At 37.7% G+C, this 15,606-nt stretch overlaps 1 protein-coding gene and 1 non-coding gene across 2 annotated transcripts in view; one reads left to right on the forward strand and one right to left on the reverse strand.

The window, feature by feature from the left end:
* The window catches only part of LOC118884069 (multidrug resistance-associated protein 4-like), a 130,630-nt gene extending 121,008 nt beyond the window's left edge, over window positions 1-9,622 (forward strand). Inside the window, exon 22 of the mRNA XM_036831384.1 lies at window positions 8,967-9,622. The gene's annotated coding sequence lies outside the window, so the exon portion shown is untranslated. The remainder of the gene's footprint in view (window positions 1-8,966) is intronic.
* LOC118884493 lies at window positions 3,497-3,621 on the reverse strand. The gene has a single exon (XR_005017324.1). It is a non-coding gene; the product is annotated as a U6atac minor spliceosomal RNA (small nuclear RNA).
* Window positions 9,623-15,606: the final 5,984 nt, after the last annotated feature.

The raw sequence follows: 15,606 nt of genomic DNA on the forward strand, positions 1-15,606 counted from the left end.
TCGTAATGGAAAAAGTTTCAGTTCCCTGGAAGTCTATAAAAGGTACCTGGAACAGTTCTTTCCTCAAACAGACAAAAAGTTTTGGGAAGATGGAATTATGAAGTTGCCTGAAGAAAGGCAGAAAGTAGTGGAACAAAACGGTGAATACATTGTTCAATGAAGTTCTTGGAGAAAATGAAAAATGTCTTATTTTTACTTAAAAACTGAAGGAATTTTTTTGGCCAACCCAAAATTTTACATATAGTAGTGAGCGTATGTTAATCCCAAACTCCTGATTTATTCCTCCTCCCCCCATGTTTCCCCTTTGGTAACCAACAGTTTGTTTTCTATGTCTGTGAGTCTATTTATGTATTGTAAATAACTTCATTTGTATCATTTTTTAAAGATTCTACATATAAGTGATATCACAGGATATTTGTCTTTCTCTGTCTGACTTACTTCACTTAGTATGATAATCTCTAGGTCCACACATGTTGCTGCAGATGGCATTATCTCATTCTTTTTTATGGCTGAGTAATATTCCATTGTATATATATGCCGTGTCTTCTTTATCCATTCATCCGTCAAAGGACATTTAGGTTGCTTCCACGTGTTGGCTATTGTAAATAGTGCTGCAATGAACATTGGGGTGTATGTATCCTTTTGAACCATGGTTTTCTCCAAATATATGCCCAGGAATGGGATTCCTGGATAATATGGTAGTTCTATTTTTAGTTTTTTAAGGAACTTCCATACTGTTCCCCATAGTGGTTGTACCAATTTACATTCCCACCAGTAGTGTAGTAGGGTTCCCTTTTCCTCCACACCCTTGCCAGCATTTATTGTTTTAGGCTTTCTTATGACGGCCACTCTGACCAGTGTGAGGTGATACCTCATTGTAGTTTTGATTTGCATTTCTCTGATAATTAGCAATGTTGAGCATCTTTTCACATGCTTTATGGTCATCTGTATGTCTTCTTTGGAGAAATGTTTATTTAGGTCTTCTGCCCACTTTTGATTGGGTTGTTTGGGGTTTTTTTCTTTTTTTGATACTAAGCTATATGAACTGTTTGTGTATTTTGGAAATTAATACCTTGTTGGTCATCACATCATTTGCAAATATTTTCTCCCAGTCCGTAGGTTGTCTTTTCATTTTGTTTATTGTTTCCTTTGCTGTGCAAAGCTTTTAAGTTTAATTAGGTCCCATGTGCATATTTTTTTAATTTTCATTACTCTAGCGAGTGGATCAAAAAAGACATTTCTGCAATTTATGTCAGAGTTCTGCCTATGTTTTCCTCTAAGAGTTTTATAGCCTTACATTTTTTTGTGTTTATGGTGTTTGAGAATGCTCTAATTTCATTCTCTTACATGTAGCTGTCCAGTTTTCCCAGCAGCGCCACTTAATTAGAGACTGTCTTTTCTCCATTGTACAGTCTTGCCTCCTTTCTCATAGGTTAATTGACAAAACTATAGGTGTGTGGATTTATTTCTAGGCTTTCTATCCTGTTCCATTGATCTATATTTCTGTTTGTGCACCAGTACCATACTGTTTTGATGACTGTAGCTTTGTAGTATAGTCTGAAGTCAGGGCACATGATTCCTCCAGCTCCATTTTTCTTTCTCAGGATTGCTTTGGCTATTCAGGGTCTTCTGTGTTTCCATACAAATTAAAAATTTTTTTGGTTCTAGTTCTGTGAAAAATATCATTGGTGATTTGATAGGGATTGCACTGAATCTGTAGATTGCCTTGGGTAGTATAGTCATGTTGACAATATTGATTCTTCCAATCCAAGAATATGGTATATCTTTCCATCTGTTTGTGTCAGCTTCGATTTTTTTTCATCAGTGTCTTATAGTTTACAGAGTACAAGTCTTTTGTCTCCTTAGGTAGGTTTATTCCTTGGTATTTTATTCTTTTTGATGCAATGGTAAATGGGGTTGTTTCCTTAATTTCTCTTTCTGATCTTTTGTTGTTAGTATATAGGAATGCAAGACATTTCTGTGTGTTACTTTAGTATCCTGCATTAAGGAATTCATTGATGTGTTCTAGTAGTTTTCTGGTGGCATCTTTAGGATTTTGTATGTATAGTATTATGTCATCTGCAAACAGTGCCAGTTTTACTTCTTTCCAATTTGGATTCCTTTTCTTTCTTTTTCTTCTCTGATTGCCATGGTTAGGACTTCCAAAACTATGTTGAATAAAAGTGGTGAGAGTGGACATCCTTGTCTTGTCCTGATCTTAGAGGGAATGCTTTCAGCTTTTTACCATTGAGTATGTTGTTAGCTGTGGGTTTGTCATATATGGCCTTTATCATGTTAAGGCAGTTTCCTTCTCTGCCTACTTTCTGGAGAGTTTTTATCATAAATGGGTGTTGAATTTTGTCAAAAGCCTTTTCTGCATCTCTTGAGATGATCATATGGTTCTTATTCCTCAGTTTGTTAATGTGGTGTATCACACTGATTGATTTGCGAATACTGAAGAATCCTTGCATCCCTGGGATAAATCCCACTTGATCATGGTGTATGATCCTTTTAATGTGTTGTTGGATTCTGTTGGCTAGTATTTTGTTGAGGATTTTTGCATCAATGTTCATCAGAGATATAGCCTGTAATTTTCTTTTTTTGTGGTATTCTTTGTCTGGTTTTGGAATCAAGGTGGTGGTGGCCTCATAGAATGAATTTGGCAGTGTTCCTCCCTCTGCAATTTTTTGGAAGAGTTTCAGAAAGACAGGTGTTAACTCTTCTCTAAATGTTTGATATAATTCTCTTGTGAAGCCATCTGGTCCTGGACTTTTTGTTTGTTTGAAGTTTTTAAATCACTGCTTCAATTTAGTACTTGTGATTGGTCTGTTCATATTTTCTGTTTCTTCCTGGTTCAGTCTTGGAAGGTTGTACCTTTCTAAGAATTTGTCCATTTCTTCCAGGTTGTCCATTTTATTGGCATATAGTTGCTTGTAGTAGTCTCTTATGATCCTTTGTATTTCTGTGGTGTCAGTTGTAACTTCTTTTTCATTTCTAATTTTATTGATTTGAGCCCGCTCCCTTTTTTTCTTGATGAGTCTGGCTAAAGGTTTTTCAATTTTATCTTTTCAAAGAACCAGCTTTTACTTTCATTGGTCTTTTCTGGTTTTCTTTGTCTCTATTTCATTTATTTCTGCTCTGATCTTTATGATTTCTTTCTACTAATTTGGGTTTTGTTTGTTCTTCTTTCTCTAGTTGCTTTAGGTGTAAGGTTAGGTTGTTTATTTGAGATTTTTCAAATAAACTTCCCTCTTCAAACTGCATTTGCTGCATCCCATAGGTTTTGGCTTGTTGTGTTTTCATTTTCATTTTTCTCTAGGTATTTTTTGATTTCCTCTTTGATTTCTTCAGTGATCCATTGGTTGTTTAGTAACATATTGTTTAGCCTCCACGTGTTTGTGTTTTATACATTTTTTTTTCTGTAATTGATTTCTAATCTCATAGTGCTGTGATCAGAAAGGATGCTGGATATGATTTCAGTTTTCTTAAATTTACCAAAAAATGATGGTTAGATGCCCTGAAGCAGGTGGCAATGCCTTAACCATTTGCTGTTGTCAGGCCCAAGAACCTCTTCCATCCTTGTCAAGGGGAGTGCTAACCTTCTCTTCTTTCATACAACACTAAAGTGCCTTTCTTTGATTCATTTAATGTTTCTGGCCCTGAATCCAACCTGATTCAAAACTGAAATTAAGTCCCCAGTTTTCATTTGCCTGATATGTCTTTGATTGTCTTTTGATATCAGATTGTAGATGTGTCTCCTGCAATGGCAAGTATTATAGTTAGGTTTAGCTCTGAGATTTAATCTTAGCCCTTAGGGGTATGTTTTATCTTAGTTCTGTTATGCTTTCAGTTTTTAGTATTCTTTTTTTAAAAAACCTTTTATTTTGTAGTCTGTAATTTTTGGATTTTTGTTATTTTGTGTGTTGCTTTAATTTCTTACAGGAATACTTTATTTCCTTATTATTGACTCCACGTTATAAACACTGACATGTTTCCCTTTTCTCCATTCTACCAACAAATTTTAGTTGTTTAAATGGTTCTTCTACTGTTTACCTTCAAATCTTTAAAAATACTTAAACCTCTATTATTTTACTTACCTGTGTTAAATGATAATTTTTGCATCTCTAGTTGACTAAAGTTTGTTCTTTGTATACTGTTTTTAAAAGTTTGGGTTGTGAGTCCTTAGTGGGCCTGTGAAATCCATTTAGTCAGTCATGACCAGCATGTTTTAAGAAATGAAATAGAAAAGAATGGAATGGATGAAGAATAGCAATGTATCTTTCCTAGTAATAGTAAATATTTCATTAAATTCTTTTCAGGATAGATGAATATAAATATAGACAGTGAATCCGTACTGGTACTCAATGTGAATTTAAATGTATTTACTACTGTGGGCGGCAGTACAAATAAAAGTTTGAAAACAAGGCTCTATATCATCTTAAAGAGGGTGCATTGAAGTTAGAATCCCTGACTTACTGTAAATATAGTTAACCCTTGAATAGTACAGGTTTGAACTGCACAGGTTAACTTGTATTCACTTTTTTAAAAATTTGTACTGCAGTACTACATGATCCACAGTTGGTTCGATCTGTAGATATGGAGGGTGACTGCAGTGTTATATACAGACTGTCCAGAGGATCAGCGCCCTAACCTCTATGTTGCTCGAGGGTTAACTGTATGAAATATTTACCTCCTGTATCTCTAATTTGATAAAACTTGATCTTCTTTCCTGGATTCTTAAAAGATTCTTTCTTATTTTGAAGGTCATTAGATTCTTTCTTATTTTGAAGGTCATTAGTTTTTCCTAGGACATCATGCACTCTTGATCTCTAGATTCAAGTCTTTTATTTCTGAGCATTTGCTTGAATTACATCTTTGAATTTATTTGATTAGACTCTCCTCTTTAGCTATCTATAATGTGTATGTTGCTGTCCTTTGTCTATTTTATAAAGCTATTATCTCCTTAATCCTTTTAAATTTTTCATTAATTTACAGTTATTTGCCTTGCTTTCTCAATCCTTTCCTCCAAGTCTCATGTTGTTTTTTCAGCAGTGACTAATCTTCATGCTGCCTTTTAGAATGATCATTTCTTTGATGTTTTCATTTTTCTCTTCCATTTCACTTTCGGCCTCTGTCAACTCATGTTTCATCATTGTTGCTGTGCCATGTTTTCCTGTACTCTTGGATGTCCACAGGTTGATTGTTCTACTACATTTTGTTTGAATGTATTGTGTTACATTTTTTTACAATTTTCATCTTTTCAGTATTTTTTCATCCATCATATGCTCATCTTATTCCTTGTCTTCATTTTTGTTTGTGTATTTTACAGATCCTATACTACTTTTTTATTACTGTTATTCCTACTACTCACCTTTGAATTGAGTTTTTTTTTAGACCATATATCTGTGGGATAGTTGTGGCTAGGGCATCATTTGAGGCTAAAGGGAATTCTCTGTGCTTAACACAGAAGTTCCACATGGCCTAGAGAGAAAAAATAAGCGAGTGAGAGAGAAATCGAGAACACATATTCGTTTAGCCTGTATTCCTCCCTAGCCTGCAGAGACGGGCAGTCAATGGTGCTTGCATTTCAAAATCTCTCTTCTCCTAGGACCTCACCAATATACATGCTTCAGGCAAAGATACTGATTCTATATGATTCCTCACTGGCATTTGCCCCTTAGTTGGAGAGCTATGTTCTCCCATGATGCTGAGATCTGTTCTACTTACATACCATCTCTGTCATGCCACAGCCCACTGGATCCAGTTGCTTAATGTAGCCTGTCCAGATATTTTGTCACTTGGAATTTCAAATGACTCCTGATTTCATCAAAGATTGGGCTTATTTTTTATCTCCCAATATCCTTGCTGTTTAGGGTGATTTCTGAAAGGATAAGGGAAAAGAATATTCATTATTCCGTTAAGTTAAAAGCAAAAATCCTTTCTAACTCTACAGCACTCTTTTACTTTGGTAATATACCTGCCAGTATGTCCACAAAGTTAGACCTGCTTTCAAGACGAGGAGTTTGAGGGTTACTGGGATTGAACTAGGGCCATGCAGTTCAGGGAGAATGAACGTACAGTCTTGAGCCAGAATTCTACATATACTGAAGCACTGCTTGCTGGCTTTTAGCCACGCAGGTGAGCTTTTATTGCCCTGTTGCTCTTAGTAAGATCTAATTTCATGATGGTGGTTTTATTTACAAGCTGGAGTTTAAGTACTAGACTGTTTTAACCTACATTGGAGGAACTATAATGAACCACGCCCAAGAGAAGAAAGGGAAGAGGGCCAAGAAACCCACCACTCACTGGTCTTATGTTCTGCTTACCATGAATTGAATATTTTTGGCGTTATCTCTTTTAATCTTCACAACCATTCTGAGCTGGCATTATTATCCCTCAGATGGAGAAACTGAGGCAGAAGAACCTAGGTAACTTCTCAAAGTCACAGGTTAGAAAGTAATTTTTTAACCACCTTTCTGCCACCCAGGTTACCATGTTCACTGAGCTAAATGTGTCTCAACTGGGCTTCTTTTAAGATAAAACTACAAGATTCACTAAAGGGCCTCTGAGATGTTCTGTTTTCATCATTCAATCTGACTGATGCTGCTACTTTCTGTGAACTAAGGGGCCACATCTCTGAGCAGCATCATAATCACACCCAACACTTAGCTCAGCATGTTTTAAACCTGTAGTTTGTGGCCATCACTTAGTTCCTATGAGGTAGGTCATTGTCTCATTTCACAAATGTGGTAGCCAGTGTGGAGAAAGCTTAAGTGATTTTTCCAGGGTCAGCAGTGGTTCCAGGAGAGAGAGAGAGAGGTGAGATTGGGCCTCTCCATTCAGGCTCAGCCCATCCACAAGGACTCTGCTAACAAGCGTTCAGTCATCTCGACTCTCTTCATAACCCACCCTATGAAAAAGATGCCTTCTTTCACTTCCGCTGTCAGCCAGAGTGTAGTCTATACCATGAGAAAGAGAAGGGTCAAATCAAGGCTTTTATATACAGAAAGCTTATTTTCAGTATTCAATTTCAATTATTGCAGACCAGAAGCAAAGGCCATTTTGGTTAAAAGGTGCTAGTAATAACATTTTCTGGGCTCCCTTGGTGGCGCAGTGGTTACAAGTCCACCTGCCAATGCAGGGGACACAGGTTTGATCCCTGGTCCGGGAAGATCCCACAGGACGCGGAGCAACTAAGCCCATGCGCCACAACTACTGAGCCTGTGCTCTAGAGCCCGTGAGCCACAACTACTGAAGCCCGTGTGCCTAGAGCCCGTGGTCCGCAACAAGAGAAGCCACTGCAATGAGAAGCCCGCGCACTGTAACGAAGAGTAGCCCCCACTCACCGCAACTAGAGAAAGCCTGCACGCAGCAACGAAGACCCAACAACACAGCCAAAAATAAATAAATTAAAAAATTTTTTTTCTTTTAAAAAATTGCATTGAGAAGAGTTATGGGGAAAGGAACCAGGTGATTTTGGGAGGACCGTCAAGCAGTAGAAAGTTAAAAGTATTTCCATTTGTTTTTTGGCTGTTTTTAGTTTCACCAAGAGAGTACATAATAGATAACCACACAAAATATGGCTAGCTTTAAAAAATGGAGGAGAGAGATGATATGCAATTAGCCTACCCCCAAAGGCCTTATTTTTTAAAATTCTTGCATTATAATGGAAATAGCCTCAGATTTCACCCAGTGGGGTCCACGCATTCTTGGAGAACTTATTTTTCTCCTTAACTTAAGGGACATTTTAATATATAGCATTTCATATTCAGTGCTGTTTGGAGGCGGGTAGCAAGTATGCAAGCAACAAGAGAAGAAGAAAGTACACTTGATATGAAGGTAGGTGTCTCAGTGCTTTTCTATTTCATGTGTGATGTCCATTATCTCTCGTGATAACTTTGTTGACAGCACCCACAAATGTATTTGGTCCCAGGTTTTTATAAAATAGATCCGTAATCCTATGTTTAGGCGACTCAGATACTGACACTAGTCAGCCTCAGATAGATGGTACATTTTCTGTTATAAAAGACTCAAACAAAACATTTCACATTCTTCTTTGGGGGAAAAAAAATGACATTTGAAGTCCTTTTTCAAAGAAATACATTTTGAGATAACAGCTCACAAACCTTGACATTATTTCATTTTGTTCTGCACATCTGTCAAGGAACTGAGATACAATACAGCTACTAAAAACTGATGATTGTGGAACAGAGAAACTTGGCAGCATTTCATTTCCTTTATGTTCTGATTATACATTTATCAAAAAACCTTTATTTCTTCCAGTTCAGCTAGAAATTGGTAGAATTCAAGAACTCAAAGGCCTGGCAAAGACCTGTCCTATTATTTGGTATCATTTCTTTTTCAAAGTTGCTTGGTTGAGTCTTTGTTAAAGCTTTTGATTCTCTTTTCATTCCTGTGACCCACCATACACAGATCACATTTCTATAGGCCCTATAACTGCTTTGCTGCAGTTAAATTAAATGCCAGCATATTTCATACATATATGCCAGTGTTTCAATGCTTGTCAGTCCGAGTTTATAAAATATAGGGATGACAACCTGATATTAACATCCAAATCTGGTGTGCTCATTTTATGTGTGAAAATGAGAAACCCTTTTCAGACACTAGTTCCCAGCCTCTCTGTCACCCTGTTTTTAATATATCTCCAGGTTTTCAGTAAAATGATACTGCTTATCAATTTAATATAGTGATAAAACATATCTGTGAATCAGAATGATCAGAACTCAAGTGGATCTACAGGGTGTTTGGCATTAGGCCCAGCCCCACTGAGGGTTTTAATGGGGCTACTTCCTCCATAGAATAAATACATTCCTAGTTTTTTAAATTGTGGCTCCAGTAGTGATATAATTTGCTTCACATAAGGAAGTGGACCTAGAAATGCATTGCCTTAGGGAGGAGGACTTTAAAACTTTTAAACATGTTGTTTTTGTCTTTTTTCCCCTCAGGTGCACTTCAAAATGAAATAGACAGATATTACTCACAGTGACCATCTGGTTATGAACGCTTCCAATGGACAGCTCTCAGCCTTAACAATTTTTGAGTCAGCACCGTGATTCTACCATGAGGTCAAGTCTATTCCGAAGGCATTTCTCCAATAGTTTTTGCACTGCATAAGCTATACTGTATTTTCTTTACACCAGCAACAAATACTTACACATACAAGATGTTCGTTTATTTGGATTATTTTCTCCAACTTCACCCAACGATTCTAAGCTCTTACAAAAGGATTATTTTTATTATGTTATACTATTTTTTTCTTATCCAAATCAGATGTACAGGCCACCAATAAAAGCTGTCTCTCAGTTTTTGTGCCTTGAGAGACTCCAGAGACAAAGCACATTTTCTAAGGTGCAAGACAAAGTTGTCACAGATGTTTCTTACTGTTCCCCAAATTATATACCCCTGTCCAATTATATCAAGGATTCTATTTAGTTGAAGCGTGTGTGTGAAGTTGCCATTTTGTCTCACCACTTCCTTTAACAGAACTGGATTCCATACCCAAAGACCTCTGGTTAAAACAGTAAGAGAAAACTAATAGGAAAAACAAAAAATATACCTTAGTTTAAGTGACATTATATGAAAGAGAGGCATCCCCTCTCCAGAAAAAAAAAATATAGGGTTAAAATACAGAAGGACAGTATTATATGCTCTAAAAGAGAAGGGAGAGAAAATATACTTTTTCAAAATAGGAGCCCTTCTAGGGGATTTCATAATGAAGGACAGATGTGTGATCGATTGTCTTTTAGACTGAAGATCTTATTTTTTAATTTTTTTCATTGTGGTAAAATATATATAACATAAAATTTGCCATATAACCATTTTTAAACATATAATTCAATGTCATTAATCACATCTACAGTGTTGTGCAAACCATCAGTGTCTGGTTAATTTTTGGTAATTATTTTAGGACTATTCAGTTATTTCTATAGAGTCATTTTTGGTACATTTTATTTCTCTAGGAGTGGATCTCCTGTGAGTTTTGAACTTGATTGACATAAAGTTATTCACAATATCTTATATGTTTAAACTCTGCAGCACCTATAATTGTGTTTTTTTGCTTTTTATGGCTTGATAGATCATTTCTGGTTTTTTAAACATTTTCTAGTTCATTACATTATTTCTTTCCTTCAACTTTTCATTTATTTTGAGATTTTTTTGGTCAATTCTTAAACTGGAAACTTAATTTTCAACTTAATTCTTTTTCTAATATAAGTACATAAAGTGTACTTTTGTTTCCTAAGACCCACCTTAGCTGCAACCTACAAGTTTTGGTGCTTAGCACTGATCAATAACCATAGTATTAGGTATTTTCTAATTTAACTCAATTATATCTTTTACCCATGAGTTATTCATAAGTATAATGTTCTCTAAATTTCAAATGCTAATGTATTTTTTCTATTAGATTGAACCATGTGGAACTGCTAACAGTCAACCTTTTTTTTTTAACTTATAAAATGGCAGTTTCATACGGTTCAACATAATAGTTTTCTTTTGTTATTAATAGATAATTTCATTTTGGTCAGAAAACATTAGATTGAGGATTTTAAACCAAAGGTAACCACATTCACCCACAAAGTCTTTGTTTCCACCATTTTGTATTTTATTTGGTGATTCTAAAATGTTATATGTGTAACCAGTAATTTTCAAATAAGAATCCTCCCCAAGTACTGGAATGTTTTCTGACACATGCTGCAAGTTGGTTCTCTGGGATACAGACCCAGATGGAGTTTAGTGTTGGGATGTTTATTAGGGGTGCCCTTGGGATCAATACTTGCAGAAGCAAGAGGGAAGAAACAAAATAGGGCAGAGGGAGAAATCAAGCTGGACCACTGGCCAGATGACCTTAGCTGACCCCATGGGGGCTCTGGAATGAAGACGGCCCTTCAGGGTTTCCTGACATGTCCAATGGCCAGGCCTTTATACCTCCACCTTGACGGGTCACTGCATACAGGCTGCCCCCCGAGGAGCTGATGGCTAAAGACTGCCCACTAGCAGCACTTCCAGCAGCTGGGGCAACAAGTCCTTGAAGGGAGGTCTGGACAGCACCTCTCCATGCCCCCCAAGGCATGTGTCACAACTCCAGAGGGTAGATAATTAGAATGTACTGTGGCAGAAAACTCTTGGTGACTGACATTTAAGTCAGAATGACTAAGTGATCCTCCTCAATACCCTGTGGTCTAAAAAAAGAGGAGAAGGTCCATGTAGGGAAGACAGCCTCATTCTCTAGGGTCAGCCCAGTTTTCACCTCTTCTAGGAAGCCACCGTAAGATCAACCCTCATCCTAGGTAACTCATATTTCTGTAATACCCTGACCGCCTCTCACTTGTTAAACTGAACCATACTTGGTTAGTGTCCTGTTGTTGCTATCTTGAAATAATTTCTAAACAATGGACCCTGCTTTTTCCATTTTGCCCTGGGCCCTTTAAAATATGTAGCCTGCCCTGACTGTAAGTATTTGTAGGTGGTCTGTTTTCTCACTGTTAGTTCCCTGTTCACAAGAAAAGAAAAAATGGAGTGTTCATGGAATAGGCAAGGCCAGCCTGTATATAGTTTAAAGGGGGGATCAGGTCTTGAAATAAACCCACACACTACTCATGGTCAATTAATCTAGGACAAAGAATATAGGCAAAGATATACAATGGGGAAAAGACATTTTCTTCAATAAGTGGTGCTGGGAAATCTGGACAGCTACATGTAAAAGAATGAAATTAGAACATTCTCTAACACCACATACAAAAATAAACTCAAAATGGATTAAAGACCTAAACGTAAGGCCAGACACTATAAAACTCTTAAAGGAAAACATAGGCAGCACTCTGACATAAATTGCAGCAATGTCTTTTTTGATCTACCTCCTAGAGTAATGAAAATAAAACCAAAAATATGCAAATGGGACCTAATTAAACTTAAAAGCTTTTGCACAGCAAAGGAAACAATAAACAAAATGAAAGAAAACCTATGGACTGGGAGAACATATTTGCAAATGATGTTTTGACCAACAAAGTATTTACTTCCAAAATATACAAACAGCTCATATAGCTCAGTATCAAAAAACACAACCCAATCAAAAAATGGGCAGAAGACCTAAATAGACATTTCTCCAAAAAAGACATACATTGGCCAACAGGCACATGAAAAGAAGCTCAACATCACTATTAGAGAAATGCAAATCAAAACTACAGTGAGGTATCACCTCACACCAGTCAGAAAGGCCATGATCAAAAAGTCTACAAATAATAAATGCTGGAGAGGGTGTGGAGAAAAGAGAACCCTCCTATACTGTTGGTGGGAACGTAAATTGGTACAGCCAGTATGGAAAACAGTATGGAGGTTCCTTAAAAAACTAAAAATAGAGTTACCATATGATCCAGCAATACCACTCCTGGGCATATATCCGGAAAAGACGGAAACTCTAATTCGAAAAGATACATGCACCCCCAATGTTCATAGCAACACTATTTACAATAGCCAAGACATGGGAACAACCTAAATGTCCATCGATAGATGAACGGATAAAGAAGATGTGGTATATATATACAATGGATTACTCAGCCATAAAAAAGAATGAAATAATGCCATTTGCAGCAACATGGATGGAGCCAGAGATCATACTAAGTGAAGTAAGTCAGGCAGGGAAAGACAAATACCATATGATATCACTTATATGTGGAATCTAAACTATGATGCAAGTGAACTTATTTACAAAACAAGCAGACTCACAGATATAGAAAAGAAACTTAGGGTTACCAAAGGGGAAAGTGGGGGAGAGATAAATTAGGAGTTTGGGATTAACAGATACACACTACTATATATAAAATAGATAAACAGCAAGGACCTACTGTATAGCACAGGGAACTGTACTCAGTATCTTGTAATAACCTATAATGGAAAAGAATCTGAAAAAATATATATATATGCATAACTGAATCTTTGCTATATACCTGAAACTAACACAACATTGTAAATCAACTATACTTCAATTAAAAAAAAAAAGATACTAAGTCCTTCTTCAAAAAAAATAAAGGGATCAGATCCTGCCAACAAAAGTGCATGTGATAATACCTAGTGAGTTCACCTGGCCGCCACTCCTCACTTGCACTCTGTAGGTGGGTTCCCGAGCTGTCTTCCCTCATGTTACCCACAGGCACTCAGGATAGCCATGCCTGTATGTGTGTTTACATACAGGTAATATTCCAAGACTCTGGGCACTGCAAGGAAGCAACAGTACCTAGCACTCTTCACCTTTATCAATGGCCCTATACCTACCATGAAAAATTATAACCCATTAGATAACAGGGACTTCCCTGGTGGCACAGTGGTTAAGAATCCGCCTGCCAATGCAGGGGACACGGGTTCGAGCCCTGGTCCAGGAAGATCCCACATGCCGCGGAGCAACTAAGCCCATGAGCCACAACTACTGAGCCTGCACTCTAGAGCCTGCAAGCCACAACTACTGAGCCCGCGTGCCACAACTCCTGAAGCCTGCGTGCCTAGAGTCCATGCTCTGCAACAAGAGAAGCCACCGCAGTGAGAAGCCTGCGCACCACAACAAAGAGTAGCCCCCGCTCACCACAACTAGAGAAAGCCTGTGCACAGCAATGAAGACCCAACACAGCCAAAATTAATTAGAAAAAAAATTTAATTAAAAAAATAACAAAAGAATCCATGAATTTTAGTATTACTGCTCCATAAACAGGAGAGAAGGGAAATATCTTGTATAATTAAATGCAAAGAAATACAGAAGGAACAATGGAGGCAGAAAACTATCCAATGAAGAAAAAACTAGTGGGTGAAACTTTGATGTGGGGCACCATATTGACATAATATCAAATTATCTCTCTGCAAATTACTTATTAATTATAAAAGGAAAAAACAACTGTACAGAGGATCACCCCCAAAACCTATTCAAATCCATTATGCATTATTTAAATGATGTAATATGCAGAGGTATCCCAAATATTAACACCATTTTACTGATTTTACAGGGTAAGGAAATTTCCAAGGCTAGACAATAACCACCCATGAAGGTAGAGATCACTATCCTCTTATTTATTGTGTCATTCCCAGAATAATAAAGATACAGAGGAGACGCTCAAGAATCATTTGTTGAATAACTGAATGCCTATGAATTATTAAAGAAGCCATAAGAGAGACTGAGCTTCAGACTTTGCTAACCCTGGTAGGTTGGCACCTCTAAAGCACCCCAGTCCAGGAGTCAGAAGACTGGTTTCTAGTCCCAGCAGTGGTACTGAGGCCCCAGGGCCTCAACTGTCCCCCCATCTCCTTCTCCACTCCAGTTCAGCATCTCCATGACCCTTAATATCTCTAGGTCTCAATTTACTTCTAAAACAAAAGTATACATCTGTGAGCTTTACCAATAAACAGGTTTGAAACGTGTTGGGCCATGTATCTTACAGTTATTTCCTACAGAGAACACTCAGGGAATTAACAATGGGACTTACCCTGAAAGGCCCTCTTTAAAATTCTGCTTGCACAGGAAAGATGCTCAAAATCAATAATCGTTAGGGAAATGCAAATCAAAACCACAATGAGACACCACTTCACACATATTAGGAGGGCTACTATGGGAGAAAAAAAAGGAGAAAAGAAAGTTTGGCAAGGATGTGGAGAAACTGGAACCCTTGCACACTGATGGTGGGGGATGTAAAATGGTGTAGTCACAAAGGTCAGAAACTGTATGATTCTACTTACATGAAGGTACTCAAAGCAGTCAAATTCAGAGAGAAACAGAGTGGCACTGTGGTTGCCAGGGGCGGGAAGGAAGGAGAGTGGGGAGTTAGTGTTTAATGATACACTAAGGCAGGATGAAAAGAGTTCTGGAAATTGATTGCACAATGATGTGAATGTATATAACACTGGACCAAATGCTTAAAAATAGTTCAGATGGTAAATTTTATGTTGTGTGCATTTCACCACTATTTTTTTTAATTAAATGAGAAAAAAAAATTCCACTCAATGTGCCCCAGGTGGAAACCTTCCTGTGTTAGAATCTAGACTTTGCCACTTTCTGGTTGTTACGACCTTGGACTAGCCACATAACGTCTCAGTATTGGCCTCTGGCAAACGGGGAGAACACGTGGAGATGACACCTCCCAAGGCTGCTGAGGGATCACTGAGAGGATCAGTGACGCTCTGAACAGGACAAAGTTGCACCAAAGAGCAGCCTTCGCCGCGACAGCGCTCTTGAGTAACCCCATGCGGGCCCAGCAGAAAGCCTCTGACAACTGTGACAGATGAAGTCACAACAATAGTAGAGCCTGTTGGGAAGAAGACAGACTCTTCTTTCCCGGCAAAGACTCAGCCAGTGAAAAACCCTCTCTTCTACAGCCCTCCCAACTTGCTTTTGCTATGTATAAGAGTTCTTCTCCCCTTGCCCTCTGGGGACTCGCACGTGGCTCCATGGTGGCAGACCCTGAATTGCCATTCTCTGCTGATCCCGAATAAACCCATTTTCCTGGAGAAATATCTGACAGTCTATTTGTTTCAGGTCAACCAAAGGAAGGGATTGTTTAACAAGATCTGGGGACCCCGGAAGACTCAGAAAGGCAAATTATCCACGTGACA

This window comes from Balaenoptera musculus, chromosome 18, assembly GCF_009873245.2.
Source record: "Balaenoptera musculus isolate JJ_BM4_2016_0621 chromosome 18, mBalMus1.pri.v3, whole genome shotgun sequence".
Taxonomy (NCBI): Eukaryota; Metazoa; Chordata; class Mammalia; order Artiodactyla; family Balaenopteridae; genus Balaenoptera; species Balaenoptera musculus.